General features: G+C 50.7%; 1 protein-coding gene across 5 annotated transcripts in view; it reads left to right on the top strand.

Moving 5' to 3' along the window:
- The first annotated feature begins 2 nt into the window (after positions 1-2).
- Positions 3-16,448, top strand: part of LDLRAD4 (low density lipoprotein receptor class A domain containing 4) — a 448,790-nt gene continuing 432,344 nt past the window's right edge. For 4 of the 5 annotated variants that reach the window (XM_017877473.1, XM_017877476.1, XM_017877474.1 and 1 more), the window contains exon 1: positions 550-765. The gene's annotated coding sequence lies outside the window, so the exon portion shown is untranslated. Of the gene's footprint in view, positions 58-549; positions 766-16,448 lie in introns of those variants that run through there. The other variant, XM_017877471.1, reaches the window with a different exon arrangement.

The raw sequence follows: 16,448 nt of genomic DNA, 5'->3' as shown, positions 1-16,448 counted from the left end.
GGGAGCCTGCGCCGTCGGCGGGGGCCGGAGGGAGCAGCCGGGCGCCGAGCGCGCGAGGTCTGTGAGGCTGCGTCCGGGTGGGCTCGTCCGTGGGCACGGCGGGGGTCCGGCGCTGGCCCGCGGGCGGGGTTGCGCCGGTGGAGGGACCTCGCCGACCCCCACCCAGTTTTCTGATTCCCGGTGCCCTGGGGCGCGGGTGACCCGCGGTTGCAAGAGTGAATTCTGCACCGCCTGGAGCCCAGGATGGGCGCGCGGGTGGCAGCCCCAAGTGTCTCGGAGCCCCTAGGCCTCGGCGAGCCGCGGCGGGCGGGGACTGGAGGTCAGCGGGAAGCGGGAAGATCTTGCAGGACCTGGCCGGGGAGTTTGCGGGAAGGAGGGGCGGGCCAAGCCCCGCAGCCCCTCAGTCCCGCATCCTGCACCGCGCGCTCCCCGCCGACCCCTCGGGCCCGCTTCACCCGGCGTCCCCCCGGGTCCCCCCGGGTCCCCCCGCGCGCGTTGACGTCGGTCGCGGGACCGCCCGGAGCTCCCGGCATTGGCTGGGAAGTCGATTGTCTCGGGCGGCTGCTGTTGCACTTAGGCTGGGTCTCAGAGCCCCGGAGGAAGCAGGCGTGTGTTGAATTTCTTTCTGCCCCTCACCGTGGAATAAACAGGAAGCGACGAGCACCCAGCCCGGCCCGGCACTTGTCTTTGTGAAGGGGTCTGCCCTGCGCAGCCTTTAGGAGGCTTCCTCGGGACCCCTGCCCGGTGGGCCTGGGGGCGCGCCCTGTGAGTACACCGGTGGAAGACAGTGGGCTCGGCTTAGGTTAAATCGCTGTCGTGGCGGAGAGGGCATTTGCTTGTTTTTAAACTTTTTTTTTTTTAAATTGGAAAAGGAGGGGGTTTCCCGATGAGGCAGAGGTTTTCAGGACGACAGGGACGCGTGGTGGGTGGGCGGCACCGGGAGAAGGCGCATCCGAGGGCACCGTGTTCTTGGGTCACCTACCTGGAGGGACACCTCGTCGCCAGTCAGGGCAGCTAGAAGCTCTTTAAAGCAAGCAGGGCTCCTTAGCTCTGCCCGGCACAGGAACGATTGCTGTGTGCCCTTAGCCACATGAACTAGCGTAATTTTTATTTCCCCCCCGAAATTTTTTAATTAGCTAGAATTGGATAATTTTGATTTACTTCTTTTCTTTTTCTCTGTGTCCTGGTCTGTTCCCTTCTCTTTTTCTCTTTTCTAATTATTTTGGCATCTTCTCATCCCTGGACCAGCGCTGCTTTCTAGATGTTAATTATCCTTGCAATACGTATTTATTGAGGGCCTACTATGAGTTAGGCATTGTGGGATGTGAGGTAAGAGTAGCCGTACAGAATGTGGGTTCTGAGCGCTTGTATTAGGAAGTTATTTGCAGTAGAGGTGGATAGAGATGGTGAGCAGCATTGACTCTCAAAAAGAGGGTCCTGTGGCTGGTATAGGGATTGGTGCCTTCTCAAAGGGCTAGTGCTGGGAAGCGTCCCTTTAAAAACGGCCCTTTCTGCCGGTTTGGCTAGCCAAGAATGGCATCCTCCTCTCTGTATCTGCCCTAGAGTTTCAGGACTGAGTATTGAATGACAGAGAAGGTTCTGCAAAGTCTGCACAGGGAGACTGCCATTGCATCAAGTCATGTCTGAATTCTGTGTATGAGTATTGTCTTTTCTAATCTTTAACTCGAGTGTATTGTCAGCTGTAACTCTGCCTTTGTACTCTGCACAGTTCTGGAATACAGTCTTTGTGTTCAGTTAAGGATCGTAGTGTCAAATCTGAGTCATTACATAGACAAATGAGGACATCTGAGTATTACCCATGTATATTTATTGAATTATACTTGGTTTCCCATCAACCCTTGAAATGTTATTTGATGGACCTTTCTAAGCAGTGCTTTTTAAAACAGGGGGCTAACTTCCTTATGATCTTTGAAAGCTTAATTCTTTTAAGAGCTTCATTTTGCTATTGACATTGAACACACTGTTAGGAATTAGGGCTGGGAATGTAAATGCCAGTAAGGGATTTGCTGTAATGGAATTGCAGCTACCTTCCTCCCTTGTTTTAAAAGACCTCTCTAATTTCTTAACGTTCTGCTGTTACCCTTGGAAGGGCTTGCCATTGTTGGCCATGGTCCTGGTTCGTGTAGGTTTGTATTTACATTGGAGAAGACTCTTCCCAGCAGGTTTTCAGGGCTGCCTCTTGAATCCTCTCGTGGGCTTGGATTGCAAGACCACAGCCCTGCAGTGGAACACAGCCAGTGCCAGCTGCTTATTAAGGGATTTTGTGCCCATTTGTTGGGACATTATTTGAGACTCCTCCACCCCACCCCACTCCCACTGGAATATATACATACATAGACAAATATTTATTTTCCCCCAACTGCTGACAGTGTTCTAAGAATAGTTTTCTTGCCTGGCACGCGGAGAGCAAGGGCCCGTCTGCAGAGGTGTTTACAGTTTGGGACTGTGCTGTAGTCTTGGTTGACTTAGCAGCCTGGCAGATCAGCCTCACAGCTCCTGGGACGCTCTGTTTTTCCTCTGGGCTGCCGCAGGGGTAACCTCCCTGTCTGATAGGGAAACACCGTCAGAGGAGAGTCACTTTTGCTCCTTGTGGGTAGTTTCTGGCAGGCAGTCCAGCGGAGACCCCTGAGCTCCTGACCTCTTTGCATGTAGCCAGCATAAAGTCTCCTTGTGCTGGTGTGTGGGAGGTGACTGCTCTACGTCATCACGTAAAACCAAAGCCACCTCAGGGCTCCGGGCAGGATTCTTGCAATTGTAGACTGCTCTGATCTTTCTGGTAGTCCTTGCCATGTTTCTTCTCATCTTTCTTTGGAATCTGGGCTTATCCAGTCTCTATGATGTGTCCTTTCTGTGTAAGAGTTAATAGAGAAGGAAAAATAAGTTATCACTCAAGAAGTGATAAAACAGTGTAAAAGAAGAGCATACTATTTTAACCTGGAAAAATTTTTGGAAATATTTAACGGAATGCCTAGGGGCACATGGATAGCGGCAAAATCGCTATGTAGTCCAAAATTATTCTTTCCTTCCTTCCTTCCTCTCTGTCTCCTTCCGTATCTTCCTCTGTGTCTTCCTTTTTTTAGGTCTCAGAAAAAAAATCTCCTGGAAGCCATTATTTTCTGATGTCAAAGAGACGTTCTGCCTACATGAACTGTGTTAGTCTAGAATTACATCTTGACCTATATTATGGGTGTGCATGGGAGGTGAATCTTAAGTTTCAAAATAGACATGCAAAGGTTCTGCCTATTTGAAAATTTAGGCCACAAGACCTGCCACTTTTTAGGGAGATTTTTTTTGGGGGCATTGTTTGCTTCGTTGTTAGGCAAGGAAAGGACTGAAGCTAGTACCTGTGCTATCAATCACTCTGAAAATATTGGGTTTGAATTTCCAGTTAATGTCTTTTTTTTTTCCATCACAGGAGGAATTGAAAATGATGTCTGTGTTGTCACATATCCGTGTGATTTAAGAATGGGTTGCTTTTCTTTGAGTTCCCACTAAAAATGGTACTTTGGCCTTTTAAGCTGTTTTTGTGAAGACTTTTCTTTCCACCAAGCTTGTTTTCCAGATAGGTCTTGGAGATTACAAAGAACATAGATATAATTTCTCCCTTGATTGGCAGCTGCGAGCTTTCCCGGACAAAAATAATGCTGCACTGTGCCAAATGGTTGACTTTTCTAGAATAAAAACTCTAAAGGGTATGCAAAAAGTCCTCTGGTTAATATATTGGCATTCCCAGAACCCACTAACACTCCGGCAGCCTGCCAGACTCCACTTAACGAGGACACAGAACGCCTGGCTCAATCCCCATGAGCAGACGGGGGTGGGGTCTGGATGTCCACACCCTTTATTAATTTTTAATGACTGTACTTTTGTTTTGCAGATTTTCCTCTGCACCCCCTTCTCAACCGTCTCCTACAACGTCACTCCCCCCATCCATTTATTTACTCATTTACTTGGCATCGGAAAAATGTCGAGCGGTTCAGGGTTAAGAGTCCTGCTGAGGGATCATTTCTGTTTGCATGGGTTCTTTTGTTGTTGGCTTTTTTTCTTTTTCTTCCTTTTTTTTTTTTGGAAGAGGAAGAGAGAAAAGGAACAGAAAAGATGACAACTTTTTTTTTTTTTTTTTTTTTTTAAAGGATGCTTTATTGTCTGCTGGAAACAGAGAAGCATTTACGAAACTTTAAGTTTGTCAGACAGTTTATGTGACAGTGCAAGTTGGTGCTTGCCAAGCTCCAGACAGATTGTTAATGTTACATGACAGGGATAAATAAATTACCGCTGTCTGCAACACGCTTGCACTGCAAACGCACTCTGCAGCCGGCGGCCGGCCGGCTGGGCGCCGCTCATGGGCCTGGTGTGCAGGCAGCTGCGCAGAGGGCCTCTGCCTGCCGCCTAGAATGCTCGGTTCGGAAATGAAAAGGATGTGCCTTGCTTTTATTTTTGGCTCTACTGCAGGGCAGTGGAATCCAAGGAGCAACTCTGTGTCCTTTATTTTGCTAGGCTGCTCCGCCTTCTCCCCTGTGTTGGCCCCACCTCTGGTCCACACTCCCGTTCTTCCTCTGAGCGGGGAAAGCAGGCACCTAGCTTCTTCCCAGGAGACCTCAACTTTGTTCTTAGCTGCCCAGGGCCTAAAGTATCTCAAAGCCAAGTTTCAGGCTGTTTACAGTTGTGTTATTTCTGCAGGTGCAGACACTGAGAACAAATTGTCTGCGATAGATAAGCCTGTACTGGCCTGGGAGGGCCTGGGTGGCACTCCTTGGGCATAATGTACTTTCATCTGGGCAATTTGGAAGCTCAGCTGGCAGAGTGACAGGTGTAATGAACTTAATGATCTTGCCCTAGTTGTTTGCGGACACACGGCTCGTGTTACAAAGCCGCCTCATACCAGGGTCCCCTGCCAAATGATTTGCTCTTCTCTTTGTGGATGGGACTTGGGGACTGGACGACTGAGTTAAGGTAGGGAAGGGGGTGGGTGTGAGTGACGTGTGTGTGCCCTCATCTGCTCTGTTCCTAAGAGGACCTAGAGAATCTCCCAAAGGTAGGCCTTGAGAGAAAGAGATCCTTCCTACTCACCCTGGCTAGCCGTCCTCCACACCAGGTGCCAGGAGGACACTTTGTGCAGATGTGCTTCGACTTCCTGCCTCTGGGGTTTGTAGAAGGGCGGGCTTTCTGCCACATTGTGTGGCTTCCTGTGTGCTGCCGCCTGGCTGCTGGGATTCTCCAGAAGAGGGCTGGGCTGCCAATGCACAGCCAGGCATTGTTCTGAGTCCGTGGCCCGCGGGACCAGCAACCTGTGCACAGAGCTGCAAGGGAACTTCCGTTGGAAAGTCTCTGCTTCCGAAGGCAGACGCTGGAGAGGCTGTAGGAGGCCAGGCTGCTTTCCGAAGGGCTTCCTGACCTGTAACCAGGGCACGTGGGCAGATAATAATAACAGCAGCTCCAAGTGCTCCTGTAGCCTCTCCTGTGTGCCAGGATCTGTTCTGAGGGCTGCCATGCACTGATTCACTAATCTAATCCTCACAGCGGCCCTGTGACGTGGGTCCTCCTGCCATCCCCATGTTACAGAGACGTCAAGACATTGCCCAGAGTCAGCCACCGTGTGAGTAAAGGGTGGGTCAGCTTAGGCAGTATGTCTCCAGGTTCTGGGATCTGCCTCTGGACCTAAATGAGGTGGGGCCTGGGTCAGGAATTCTTCATCTGGGACCACTTGCTGGCAGGGTACCATTCTCCTCTTCTTCCCATACAGGTCCCACTGGGACTCTATCCAGCTGGCAGGTTCAGGGTTTCGTCCTTCTTGCCTCTCCGCTGTGGACCTCCCTCTCCAACTCCCTCCCGTTTTTAACCCGAATCTCTGCTCTCTGCCCGTCTTGCCTGTGGCAAGAGCCTCGGTTTTGAGGACTGGACCATGGCAACTTTGTCTCTACCCACCGTATCCCTTGAGTTCCTTGAGAGAAAGACAAAGCAACAATCAGTAGGAGTGTTGGTATTGCCAGATATTTCTTCTGCACTGGTCCTTAAAACCACTTCCCTCAGCCTCCCCGTGGCACCTCGGGATGTAGCCTGGTGGAGTGTGACTGCCCGGTTCCTGGGAGCAGCTAACCGCCTGGGTCTGGGGGTGTGTGCTGGTAATGCCCTGCCAGCTGTCTCTTCACTGGGGAGGATCCAGTTCATCCCAGGACAAAGAGCGCTATAGTTTCTTTCTTTATGGTTTTTTTTTTTTGAGACGGAGTCTCACTCTCTTGCGCAGGCTAGAGTTCTGTGGCACAATCTCGGCTCACTGCAAGCTCTGCCTCCCGGGTTCATGCCATTCTCCTGCCTCAGCCTCCCGAGTAGCTGGGATTACATGCGTGTGACACCACTCTTGCCTAATTTTTTTGTATTTTTAGTAGAGACAGGGTTTGACCCTATTAGCCAGGATGGTGTCGATCTCCTGACCTCATGATCTGCCCCCCTCGGCCTCCCAAAGTGCTGGGATTACAAACGTGAGCCACCGCACGTGGCCTACAGTTTCTTTAAAAATGAAAAAAAGTTATCCCATCTTTAAGAGTCTCCTTTTTTTTTTTCTTAGATAGAGTCTCCCTTTATTACCCAGGCTGGAGTACAGTGGTGCAATCCATCTCAGCTCATTGCAACCTCTGCCTCCCACGTTCAAGCGATTCTTGTGCCTCCTAAATCGAGTAGCTGGGATTACAGGCATGCACCCCTACACCTAGCTATTTTTTGTATTTTAGTAGAGACGGGGTTTCGTCATGGTGGCCAAGCTGGTTTCACACTCATTACCTCAAGTGATCTGCTGGCCTCAGCCTCCCGAAGTGCTGGGATTATAGGTGTGAGCCACTGCGCCCGGCCGAGTCTCTGTTTTGCTCCATGGGGTATAGGTAAATGAATCATGCGTATTGACTTGTACATCCTATGAAATGTTGTCTACCTTGGACAAGCTAAATCTTCGAGATTGTGGGACCTAAAGGGAGTACCCAAGAGATGCACGTATCATGAGTCTAGCAGGACAGTCAGCTCTTTGCAGACTGGTCCACAGTAACAGGCAGGAAAGCGTGTCCCTCACAGCTCTGGAGCCACCCCCAGCCGCTGGGATGGATGCTGACCCCTGTGCAGATACTACCGAGCGTCCCACATGTTGCAGGGCATTTCTAAGCCTTTGTGACATTTGATCTGCAGGCTAGCCTGGCATGGGGCTGGTCAAGTTATGTTTGAGGAGGTGAAGACCTCTAGAGAGACTGTCCTGGTCCGGGCCCTGTCTGCTCTGTCCACAGCTCTCAGCAGCAGCACATTGTCAGGACCCAAGCTGCGAGGCCTGTCTTTGGGTAGCTGCTCCTGGCGGTATCTGTGGAACAAATAACGTCGTCTTTTGCTGATTACATGTGTACTGAAGAGAATTAGGAAATAGGGAAAAAAGGAAGAAAATAAAAATCCCTGAAATTATCTATGATGTCACTGCTAGAGATGATTAGTAGGTTAGTAGATTCCAGGTTTATTGATTAATTAGAAAGTAATTTATGTACTTTTTAAGAAGCTTAGCATTCTTTCATGAACAGTTTTCATGTGATTTAAATATTCTCCAAAATCCCACTTCTGGACTGTAGAACATTCTATTCTATGGTTATATTGTTATTTTTTTAAAACCAGTTTTAGGACATCGAGGCTGTTACCAGTTTTCTCTGTTATAAATATGATTGCATTGAACATCTTTAAACATTTTTTTAAAAAAATTTATTACATAACTTTATAATTTAAAAAAAATGGAGATGGAGTCTTGCTCTGTTGTCCAGGCTGGAGAGTGGTGTGATCTCGGCTCATTGCAACTGATGTTTCCCAGGCTCGTGGCATCCTCTTCCCTCAGCCTCCCAAGTAGCTGGGACTACAGATGCTGCCACACTTGCTTTTTTATTTTGGTAGAGACTGGGTTTCACCATGTTGCCCAGGCTGGTCTCAAACTCCTGAGCTGAAGCAATCTTCCCGCCTTGGCCTCCCAGGGTGCTAGGATTATAGGCGTGAGCCACTGTGCTTGGCCTGAACTTTTTTTTTTTTTTTTTGGGTTGGTTTTTTTTTTTTTTTTTTTTGAGACGGAGTCTCGCTCTGTCGCCCAGGCTGGAGTGCAGTGGCCGGATCTCATCTCACTGCAAGCTCCGCCTCCTGGGTTTACGCCATTCTCCTGTCTCAGCCTCCCGAGTAGCTGGGACTACAGGCGCCCGCCACCTCGCCCGGCTAGTTTTTTTGTATTTTTTAGTAGAGACGGGGTTTCACCGTGTTAGCCAGGATGGTCTCGATCTCCTGACCTCATGATCCGCCCGTCTTGGCCTCCCAAAGTGCTGGGATTACAGGCTTGAGCCACCGCGCCTGGCCTATTTGGGTAGATTCTTAAAAGGGAAATTAGGGGGTATAAGACTCTTAAGGGTCCTCCAAAAATATTGCCAGATGGGGCTTTCAGAATGGGAGAGGCAACTTACATTCCTGCAGACAAGAGGGTGACTGAACCCTTGTCAATGCCGAATATTATTTAAAAAACCTTTGCAAATTTGGCAGTAAACGATACGATGTTTAAATTTTCTTTCCTATCTTTTTATTTTGAAAATCTGACTTTGTATCATCTGGGTCATCGATGAAAAGAGTTTGCTGTTTGCTAGAATTTTGTGAAGGCCAGACATCATACTGTCAGTGGATGATCTCAGTAGGTGGGGTAAGACCTTTGTGCTTTTTAAAATTCGAGTTAAGTAAAATAAAGTAGAAGCAAATTCTACTGGGGTAGGTTCAGGGCAATAAACATTCTAATAACATGTCTTTTAAGCAAATTACAGGATATGATGGGCATAGACTGTTCTTGGTCTTCCCCCAGCCTCCTTATCCTTCCTCTTTAGCGGTAGCCTTGAACTCGGAATGGAGAATGAGGGCCAGGAGAGGGTGGAGTCAGCACCTGGCTGTTTGGATAGCCCCACCATACCTTGTTCAGTCGCTTTTCTTCATTTCAAATGACTCCTGTTGGACCTCACGCTCTTTGCTAGTCTTGCCCCTAAGGACGCAGACAGAAAATTCATCATGGGCAGACAGAAAATTCATGATCCTCCATACTCCGTGCTTGTGTCGACTGTGGAGGACCTCCACTTCCTCTGCAAATGTGCTGAAGTTTTCTGCTTTCCTCCGAGGCATCAGCCCTTCTAGAGCTGCAACAACTGGGCACAGTGCCTGACCTCTTAGGCTGCTGCTCCTAAAGCTTGAGAGAGATGAAAAATCACTTCACTAGGTGGTGATGAACTAAATAAAGACAGTCTTTCATTGAGGGGTTGGAAACGGCTGGAATAGAGTGTGCTTACCGTGCTGGAGGGAGCAGCATGGCACCACTTTTTCTAGGCCTGGTCATGATCAGTGTGGTTTTGTTCACAGGCACCTGAGTGTATCAGGTGGGGAGACCCCCATGTATTATACAAGGCACTCACCTGCTCTTGTGTGTGCTGGGGATGCACCTCCCCCGGCGTTGCCTGGTGGACAGTGAGTGGGCACCACAGGACCTGGTGGGCACATGTATTAGTCCATTCTCATGCTGCTATGAAGAAATACCCGAGACTGGGTAATTTGTAAAGAAAAGAGGTTTAATTGACTCACAGTTCCACATGGCTGGGGAGCCCTTGGGAAACTTACAGTCATGGCGGAAGCGGAAGCAAACATGTCCTGCTTCACTTGGCAGCAGGAGAGAGAAGTGCAGAGCGAAGGAAGGAAAAGCCCCTTATAAAACCGTCAGATCTCGCAGGAACTCACTATCCTGAGAACGGCACGGGGGAGCCGCTCTCATGATCTGTTCCCTTCCCATGAGGTCCCTCCCCCAGCACATGGGGATTACAATTTGGATTACAATTCAAGGTGAGATTTGGGTGGGGACACAGAGCCCGAACATAGCACAGTTTTGTGTTCTGTGCCGAAGCTTTCAAGAAGGTGCCTAGGTGTGTGAGCCTGGGCTCTGCAGGTGCAGGTGGCGGAAGCTCAGTTGGCAATGCCGTGCCCCATCTCCCTGGGCTGAGACTGTAGACGGGGTCCTTCTCAGCTCCGCCTGGCCTGTCATCAGCACCACACTCTGTCCCAGGTGCACACCTGCCCTCACCTGTGGCAGTGCCAAGACCTTGGAGATGGATTCCGAAAGGCTGGAGATGGAATGAGGCCTGCAGAGTGGAGATGGAGTGTGCTGAGGGCTGCTAATGGGGTGGCAGTCCTCCAGTGGTCTGGCCAGTGGGGTCCCTCAGTGTCTTTGGGGGAGCACACCACACGCCTCTGCTATAGTCCTTGGCGGTTCTCCATTTTCCCCAGCGAGGTGGTGGCTCTGATGTCACTGGGAGGGTGCTTGCCATTGACCCAGGGGGCTTTGGGTGCCTGACAGGTCCACCTTGTGTTCTTGTGTTTGTTACTGGCTGAGGTGTGCAGAGCTGACTCATTTCTGTCTGATTTGACCTTGCTGTCTGGCTTGCTCCTGCAGCACAGTCCCTGCTTTCCTAGTGGGGACAGGGGCCTTCTGGACATGATGTGTGCAGGACTCGAGGAAATGTCGGCAGTTGGTTGGCTTGGTTGAACATTTGTTTTTCTGCTACTTTGGCTATTAAGATAAATCTTGAACCCTAGGCCAGGCACAAGGCTGGAGTTTGAGACCAGCCTGGGTAGCATAGTAAGACCCTATCTCTACAAAAAAAAATTTAATAAAATTATGCCCCTAAAACACTTAGCTTTCCTCCTATTGGTGTTTGACTATGACATTCAAGATTGTTTACTTCTAAACGAGAGGTCCTGGGATTTTGCATTTTTTCATCTGAAGAGTAATGTAAAAATAATAAATGTTGTCTATGTACAGTTACAACTAGCTATATGTAGTAAGTTTAGTCCAGAAAAATCTTGACATTTGTTTTCTGATAAAGTTGAACTTTAAATGAAGCCGAGCAGTTGTTATCTGATGGGGCTCTTGGGGCATTACCCTCTCGTGTGAATCCTCGTCCTTTGGTTGCTGTAACCTTGTTTGTCTGTTGGAGTTTTGTAGCCGGGGCGCATTTATGTGTCTGAGGGAATGGCTTCTGTTCTGCCATCTGCGTGGAGGGAGCTGCTCCCATTAGACCCCCCGAGGAGGCAGCGTCCAGGCTGAAGCGCTGGCCTGTGTGTCAGCCGCCATGCGGTGACTCATCGCTTGCAGTGTGCTTGGGAGAATTCGGGTAAACGTGCTGCCTCCCAGCTTCCTGAGGGCTTGCCACGGGCAGTTGCCCAGTCATCCTTCTAGCCGTCCCTCTGGGCCCCTGTGCTGTCAGGTTCCTTGGAGGCCGTGCAACCTGGGGAAGGTCACTGACTCTAGGTCTCAGTTCACCCTTCTCTGAAATAGCTGTTTGCCCACCTCGTAGGTTTTTGAGAGGATTAGATAAGATCATATGTATGCAGATGAGGTGGGACAGGGCAGCTACCACAGTGAGTCTCAGTAAAAGGCATCTCATGAGCCACGTGTGTACTCGTGAGACACTGTGCCCTGCGCTGGCACAGTGAGAGACCCAGTTCCCACCTTTTGGGGACGTAGAGACCAAGGAGAAGATAGAATATGTGTGGTGGAAGCAATTAGCAAGTAAGAGTGGTTTTACAATCACGTCTTGAACTAAGCAGTTTTTCAAGAAAGGCTTTAGATGGGGAGGAGAGTGAGGCCCCCAGGCCCAGAGGTGGTGGCTCTGACGCCTCCTTCGCTCCCTCCTTTCCCTCTCCTACTCTTTCCTCTTCTGTGCATTTTTATGGAGCACTCAGGATGTCCACGCAGTAGGCACTAGATAAAGACATGGCTCTGTCCCCAAACCGGTGGAAGACAGGTGTGCCCATGGTTGCCACACAGGGCTAACGATCGCACCAGGGAGACAGAGGAAGATGTGAGTAGACCTGCTGTCTCCTGACTTCCTGAGGACTCAGTGTCCTTTGGTCAATCAATGGAGACTTCATGGAGGAGGCCAAATGCTGTTGTCTGAATGTCTGTGTGTCCCCGAAACTCCTCAGTTGAAACATAACTCCACTGTGGTAGTATTGAGCGGTGGGGCCTCTAGGAGGGGACTAGGTCACGAGGCTCCTCCCTCGTGTGTGGGATTAGTGCCTTTATAACAGAGGCTGGAGGAGCTTCTTCACCCCTGCCACCACTCGAGGACTCACCGAAGGCGCCATCTATGAAGAATGGGCCCTCACCACACACCAGATCTGCCGGCACCTTGATCTTGGACGTCCCAGCCACCAGAATGGGGAGCAACACAGTTTTGCTGTTTCTAAATGACGCCATTGAAGGTATTTCGTTATAGCAGCACGGCTGGACTGAGACATAGACCTTAGGCTGAGACTTAGTGTAAGGACAGTTTTTTTTTTAGGTGGACCAACAGGGAAAGAGTGTTCTAGGTCAGTGGGTTGCAGCGAGAAAATACTAGAGCACATATACTTATTTTTACTTTATTATTTCAAACTTTGTATATTATGTGTACAATGTACTATTACCATAGATATGTATATAATTTATAATTAATAAATGTACATGACCCGTGTGCTTAGACATTTTTGCTTGTAGGAGTATATGCTTCAGAAAATTGGGGGCCCACAGGTGGCAGTGGGAATATGTGTTAAGACAGCGGAAGGCAGGGCAGGCTATGCATGGCCGCAGGTGGGGGAAGAGGTGGGAGGGTGTCTGCGGGTGTCATGGGTAGATGCTACTGCTTACAATGCCTGAAATTTCAAACTCAGACTCTAAATTACTTTTGTAGCTTTTAGTTGTCGTTAACCCAAAATCCGTGGACCATATGTTGCTCCTTTGCAGCCCTTACTCTCCTAGGCTCCTCTTTCTGGTCCGTCCCATCTGAACCCTCGAGGGCGAATCCTGACACAGGTCAGGGAGGGATTGGATACACCAGTTTAGTGATCAGAAATGTTGATAGGGCTGCTTTATTTGTGTAGAGAAATCTTCCTTAGGAGGGTGAGATTATTGATCCATGCTCGGAGCAGGGGCACCCTTTTAGGGCCCACATGCATTTATAAGAATGGAGACTTGTCGTTTGGTGAGGCTCCTTCAGGACGTCCAGAGTGCTGCGGGGCTGCAGGGGTGAGTGAAGGTTCTTTCCCTGCCTGCGTGGAATGCACGCCACGGGCAGCATCGTCTTCAAGTTCAGAGGCATGTAGATGTGGGTGAGGCAAAAGGCAGGTGGTGTGGGAGGAAGTGGGAAGGGAGAAGGGCAAGAGGGGTCTGGACAGGTTTTGCTTGAGAAGAAATGGCAGTGGACACATGGCTTGTGCGAAAGGTGGGCATACACAGAAAGGCCAGAGGCTTGTGGGAGCTCGAGTGAGCCAGGCGCGGGGCACTGCACTTGGTGAGCATGTCAGGTGGCTTTTGCCTTTTGGGTCACCGTCCCCCGACTGCAGCCCTGCCCGAGGGAGTGGGAGTCTGGTTCTGGTGTGGAGTGTTTCTTCCCATCTTTGTCGAAAATCAAATCAACCAGCCACGCATGGTAAAGAAAAACAAGCCCGTTAGAACAGCTACCTGGATTTCATATCGGATTGTTTGCAGTGGGGAGCTCTGTCTCGACCACAGTGCTTTCATAGTTGATATTTGTTTACATTTCACAAAATGCTTAAATTTCATACTCCATGCAGTTCACGCCAGGAAGCCAGGTTTATCACTTTCACATGGGAATAATAATGCCTTCTTATTTGCAAAACATGTAACTATTTAAAGCTTTCACAGACAACATCTAATTTCATGTTCCTTGGCTTTAAGGAACAAATAATTAATGAAAGGTACATGGAAGTACAATTAATGGATTTGTTTCTTCTTCTCTAACGTGGCTATTAGCTGAATGGGGAATTCAGGTCAGAGTTTATGTTATTTTAATGTGTGAAACCTAATTGGAAAGTGATGCCCAGTGGTTCTCCAAGCCACGTAGCGGGCTGTTTTCTGAAGGCCACTGGTCCCAGGGATGGCAGCTTGGTGGCTGGGCAGGCACCCACCCAGTCGATGTCATTTTGGGGGGAAGGGTGTAGCACTAGAAACGGAATTCAAGGATACACATAGTTACATCAAGGGGGCTGAAGGGGCAACCCGGGTGGGCCATGCAGGATGGAGTGTGGCTTGAGTACGGTGCAGGCTGGGGCCACCGCAGGGGCCTGCTCTCATCTCCTCCCTGTTAGAGGAGCATCTTCTGGGCACTCTTATGGGACTTAGGAGTATGTCCTAGGTCCTGAGCAGTGCAGAGACTCGGCCTGGTGCCAGCGGTGGGGTGGGTCCTCCAGTGTGGCCCCTCTCCTGTCTGTCCCATTCACCTTCTGCCTCTGTCTGCGGCCTGTGCCCCTTTTTGCCTGGCATGGTTTGCGCTTCTGTCCTAGTACAATTTGTTCGGCTGTGGATGCAAGGTGACTTCAGTTCCGTTTCTCCCCTTTCAACAAAATCGCCTTCCTTCCCCGCCTGGCCTTGTCGGGTGGGTGGCTCCTGCTGCCCCGTGCTGTGGCCTTTGCTCCAGGCCGCCGCTGGGCTCCACAAGCCTCTGTGTCACCTCTTGCTGTTGCATCTTTCCCCAGCTCAGCTATTCACTGTTGTCTGCGGCTCTGAGTCTTCCGCTCTGGCTGCCAAGTCCTCTGATCCCCTGCTTGGTTCCAAGTGGAAGCTGTGTGTGCCGTTCACACTGGCTTCGCAGCTTCCTGCTCTCTCCTCCACAGCCGGGGAGGCGCAGCCTCCAGCCATGCTCCCTGGAAGCTGCGTGTGGGAGAGGCGCGTGCCGGCTGGGACGCCTGTCGGAACTCAGCTCTGGACCCGAAGCTGACAGTGGACACAGAAGGCTGCCATGTCTGCTGGCTCTCCCTGGGGTGGTCCTCCTGGTTCCCTGAAGGGAACAGGAGCCAGCGTCCTCATGACCAAGGCTCCAGCTCGTTGTTCCAATGATGAGGTGGCAGGTGAAGCGTTTTCTCATCTCCGCTGGTAATTAGTTGTGGGATCAACGAGGACTCCAGACGATGGCAGAGGGTCCGCTTGTTGCCACACACAGTGTGTTAGGGGCAGAGCTTGCCACCAGTGGCTCCACCTCTGTTGCAGGCGCCTGCCCTGAAGGACATGAGCGAGTGGGGTGCTCTTGCGTCTGCTTAGACACGGGTCACTGGCTGCTAAGAAGGCAAATGCCATGCCATTCGGATATTTTCTCTGCTGCTGGATGAGGTAGTGCTGCTGCGATGTAGCAAATGCTTTGGCTTGCTGACTGTTAAGAGGTGGCATCAGGAGACCCTCTGGCTTGCTTTCGGGTTGGCAGAGGGGCCCACTGCTCACAGCCCAGTGAGGGGCGGGAGAGTTGTGTTTGGAAGGGGGCCAAGGAAGCCGGCACCCTCTTACTGGAAATATTCTCCATCCTGTGACCAGTTTGTCACTGTCTCTGGTGCTGTTTTATGGAAGCCTTCTCTAAGCAAAGATGTCTTTGAGTATTTTTTCCCCCTCCCTCCCGGGGTGATGCAGGGAGAGCAGAACCTGCTGGTAAAAGGTGTGGCCAGCTTCAGAGGCCAGAGAACAGGGTCTCTCCCTTAGCTGTCAGTGGAGAGAGGTTTCTGAGCCTAGAACCTTATACTCACAGCTGGAGAGCTTAGAGGCAGAGTTGTGTTGCAACTATTGAGACTGATTGTGTATTTCCGTTGAGGATCTCGGCCCGGAACTCCAGACCCCAGGCTTCTACACCTACCTGCCTACGAGGCATCTCTACTCATAGGCACCTCCAAGCCAGCATGTCTGAGACTGAACGCTTAACCCCCGACCTGCTCCTCCCTGCCCCTCAGCTCCCGAGCCCTGTCACTCCCTCACTATCCCATTCCAGTCACCAGCATCCTTGTGTGCCCGGAAATTCAGGCAACACATCTCAGTCCCGTTCCGGTCACCAGCATCCTTGTGTGCCCGGGGATTCAGGCCACACATCTCAGTCCCGTTCCGGTCACCAGCATCCTTGTGTGCCCGGGGATTCAGGCAACACATCTCAGTCCCGTTCCGGTCACCAGCATCCTTGTGTGCCCGGGGATTCAGGCCACACATCTCAGTCCCGTTCCGGTCACCAGCATCCTTGTCTGCCCGATGATTCACATCTCAGATGATTCTTTCATTACCTTTTCCCATAGCCAAGTCCATGTTTGAAACCTGTTTTTTCTGCCTCCGGTGTTCATCCCAATCTGATCGCTTTTCACTGTCGCCACCATCGGTGCTCGTGTGTCCTCTGTCCCTGGGTTTTGCAGGGCCTCTGACCGGGTGCCGTCCTCCCCACCCGTGGTAATCTGGTCTGGATGCAGCAGCAAGTGACCTTTGTGATCCTCAATCCCTGATGGCGTGCCCCATGCCCCTCGGGCCTCCCTCCTGCTGAGGCTCCTCACCCACGCACCTCCTTGCCCCACAGGCCTCTGTGGTTGCCCTACGCAAAACT

Source organism: Rhinopithecus bieti, unplaced genomic scaffold, assembly GCF_001698545.2.
Source record: "Rhinopithecus bieti isolate Rb0 unplaced genomic scaffold, ASM169854v2 scaffold_11273, whole genome shotgun sequence".
NCBI classification, from domain to species: Eukaryota; Metazoa; Chordata; class Mammalia; order Primates; family Cercopithecidae; genus Rhinopithecus; species Rhinopithecus bieti.
This window is presented reverse-complemented; position numbering and strand designations above follow the sequence as displayed.